Below are 3,831 nucleotides of genomic sequence, written 5' to 3'. Positions count from 1 at the left end.
CAGTGCCCTTGACATAAGGGAAACCTCATCAGGAAGCTCTCATAGAACTTACTCAGGCAGCAGTGTTTCTAAAGAGACCGCTAGGGAAGGAAAGTCAAGCAAAGAGAGACTAAACGTCCCAGTGACTGGAGATGGGTTTTCTGCAGTGAAACTCAGCAAGACATACGATCCTGGCCTGAATTGTAAAAACAAGAGATGAGCTTCAAGGTCACACATTAGTCCATGAACTGTTTGCTCTGGGAATTTTTATTAATAGGTGGTGAAATATTTGAACATATACGAACTGAACTGTCGTGAAGCAGAGTTAATGTCACTTTCCAGAAATTATAGACCATCTAGGTGAAAGAGGCTGGGCTGAAAACAGAGGCGTTTCTGGAGAACAGGCTTAGTTTCCCCTTTACACTGACCCTCCCCTAATTCCTCTCTGCAGACTCATCCAAGAATTCCAAGGCTCCTTGGCTCTGAGGCATCAGAGCTGGAAGCACTTTGAGGAAGCCTCCAGAACAGGAAGGGTGCCAGGGCTGCCACAGCCAGACCCACCTGCACCCTCTGGGTTTGTGCTCAGCTCCCCTTGAGTCCCTCTCACTGTGTCTCTCAGAGCGCAGTAGTACACGGCTGAGTCTGACATTTGCACTGAGGGTTTCTGCAGGTGGAAGGAGCTGTCACTCGTAACAAGCTTGGTGTGAAAACCTCTGTTATCCACCTCCTGGTTTTCTGATGAGCTTTTCAGGAGGAGCTCAGGCTCTTTGTTTTGATACTGGACATACCAGAAGAGGGAAACTGAATAGATGCTCTGGTAGGTGCAGTTCAGGGTCAGACGAGTCCCCTCCAGGAGAACAATAGGGCCTTCTGTCTGGGTCACTGAGTCTCCATTGGTCCCTCCTAAAAAGAGTAAAGGTTTTGTTACGTTGGCAATGCAAGAGGGTAGTCTCCAGTGTGGTAGGGGTTGAAAGTCATCCTCAAACCAAGGAATAGAACACTTCAGAAAATCTGAATAAATGTTACTTACTCAATATCAACAAGAGCACAAGTCCCGAGCAGGAAGCAGACAGCATGGCTGGGGGAGAAACAGCAGCAGGTTTTGTTTGGGAATACACCAAAGATGAGAGGGCTGTTCCTCTATTTTCTTGATCCTTGGGTGGAATGTTCTAGAAAATTTTGTCTCGTGTGTGAAGCAAGACAACCTGCCCTGCAAGATCCTGCCACTGGCTGTAAAATGAGAGAGATGCTCACAAATGGAAGATGAATGTGTATTAAACCACCACCCAAAGGGAGCAGCGCCCTCTTGTTGTTCCCCCTGTGTCCCTGCAGCCTGCTTTACTTCCTTGTATTTGACATTTACCCTGGAATGGAGCTTTAGTTGTAGACCTAGAAAGGAGATAGGTGTCTGAGGTGAGCGGTAGGACTCCAGGAAGGGAGCACCAAACACTTTCTGCAGACTTCACAGTGGTGCCTGAGGCTTAGACCAGGGGTAATTCCTCTGTCACCCTCTTTAAGATGCAGGGCAATGTGGCTCTCTTTAGTCTCCCTAGTCCCAGCTTCTAATGTCTGTTCACACTGAGTATTAAGCTGGTTTTAGGCATCTTAGTGTATAAAGAGAGTGTAAAAATTAGCATGATCTGAATTCTCTTCTTGACATATTCCCCCACTGGTGCCCTGGAACCAGGGGATGAGCCCCTCTGCTTAGAATGTTCTCTCTTCTCTCCCCTACCTTTGCTTAGATAACTTCTTTTCATTCTTTAAGAACCAATTTACATGCCACCTCCTTGTGAAGGCACTCACCCAGCTCTCATGGCTGAGTCTGCCCGTCTCCTTCCCCACTATACCTTGTACACACGTCTATCACTGTCATTACTGCATCATATCAGAACCATCCGTGTCCTCTTTTCCCAACTGGACTTGGTGCTCCTGAGATCAGGCACTTAGTCTTATTAGTCTCAGTAACCAATTTTCCAAAATATACAGGCCCGTAGTTTATAGTAGATACTCAAAAATTATCTGAAGAATAAGTGAAAAAAATGAATGAGTAGACAATTCTGGTGGGTACAATTATCTTTTTATGAAGTAGAGTCTCTTTGAGAGCATATGTCTTAGACCCTGGTATGACTACTTCTTCCAGAGTCAGATCCAGGACCTGGATAACAGGCATATTGATTGTTTCTGAAAATTGAGAAGATACAGGTCTTCAAATAAGGGACCACACTCATATTGACTATTTTAAAAATATTATGATGCCTTAATATACACAAAAAATGAAGTTAAGTATAAACTTCTTGGGCTCACAGTTCTTACATAATTACCAAACCAAACAAAAAATGCAAACAAAATATAGAATTCAAATTAAACTATTAATAAGAAGGATGATCTTTAGCTGAAACTAAAGAGTTGGTATAGGCTTATTAGAGGAAAGCTACAGATGTGTGTAGTTCTATAACTCCCTTCGTTGAAATGATTTGGAGCTTAATGTACTATTATCCGAATTATTGTGACTGGTGATTTCTGGTGACTGGTGAAGGTCTGTCATTTGGAAACTTGGCCCAATACAACCTTTCCTCGACCTCCCCCATCTTTTGCAATAAACATGCACATAAATACAAATGCCCTCATTTTCTCTATAAACACTTTTTCAGTAGTATCAAAACTGCATTAAGAAAATTATATTCAGCATTTGTTTATGTTACCAAGAGTAAGAATAAATGGAGAGAAAATTGCTAGGTATTTTATAATAGGAGTACCCACTTTAACGAACAATATTTCAGGACCAGGTAGTGGAGAACATACATCTTTCACTGGGATGGGGAATAATTATGACTTTCTTATAAAATTTCCATTTTACTAATGGAGAAATTGAGCCTTGGAAATCACACAACTTGAAAATGGCAGATCAAATTTGTCTACATCACTGTAAAGATTCAGATCCTTGTCTCTATCAACACACAACGTACCTACACCTCAGCTTCAAATGAAAAGTTTGCTTGAAAGAGTCCTAAGATCCTTTCTAACTCTAATGGTGATGACTCTACTGTTTCTTATACAGCAATGAGAGGAATGTCAAAGTCATCTCATGCATCTCCAAGACCCACCAAAGTCTTGAGAGGGCTGCACATAGAACAGATGATACCTCTAGTACTGAGAAGTCCTTACTCACCCTCCACAAGTGTCCAGAGACTACGTTTTTCCAGATAAAATTAGAGCCTGAAGAGTTCTTTGGGCTCACCAGTCCAAATCCTTTATTTCACGTGAGGAAATCGAAGGCTGTTACGTTGATGATGTGCCTAAGGCCACATAGCCAGGATTGGCAGAACGGAACCTGGCATTTCAGTTTCCCATTCTGAATCTCATGCCCTTTTCCCTAGTCCAAAGTGCTTCAAAAAATATCATGATGTGAGAGGGCCTCCCTTTCATGTTGCCAGCTATTTGTAGACTCTCCTTCGTGGGAAGGCGTAACCACCAACTCCACCCACTGGTGGGGCTCCTAAGAGGCAGCTCTGGCAGAGTTTGTGTAGGGGTTGCAGGTGCCTGGTGAACACTGTGCCTCCACAGCACAGAAGTAAGTAGCAGTGTCTGCAGCCTGGGAAGCCATGATGGACAGGGAGCTGCTTTTGCTGGAGGAGTCAAGCGTGACTTATAGTCTTCCACTAGCTGCGTATTTCTCATTTGACCGTATTAAAATCAGTCGTGCAAGGCCTCTACCTGCACCTTGTCTATACCACTGTAAATTATCTATACTAATTTTATAACTGCAGTTCACGGTGGCATTTTCACCCTCCTGGACACTCAGGGCCTGAAGATTCTGTTCTTCTTGTTGGCTGTTCACCCCTAGGCAGAAAC

General features: G+C 43.5%; 1 long non-coding RNA gene across 1 annotated transcript; it reads right to left on the bottom strand.

Moving 5' to 3' along the window:
• Positions 1-225: 225 nt before the first annotated feature.
• On the bottom strand, positions 226-3,391 carry LOC111772257 (uncharacterized). The gene is made up of 4 exons (XR_011428157.1): positions 3,149-3,391; positions 1,827-1,998; positions 1,010-1,209; positions 226-882 (listed from the first exon to the last, which is right to left on the bottom strand). It is a non-coding gene; the product is annotated as an uncharacterized lncRNA (long non-coding RNA).
• Between the last annotated feature and the right edge of the window lie 440 nt (positions 3,392-3,831).

Source organism: Equus caballus, chromosome 1 (genome assembly GCF_041296265.1).
Source record: "Equus caballus isolate H_3958 breed thoroughbred chromosome 1, TB-T2T, whole genome shotgun sequence".
NCBI classification, from domain to species: Eukaryota; Metazoa; Chordata; class Mammalia; order Perissodactyla; family Equidae; genus Equus; species Equus caballus.
Note: the sequence above shows the minus strand (reverse complement) of the source record. Positions and strands in the feature narration are given on the sequence as shown.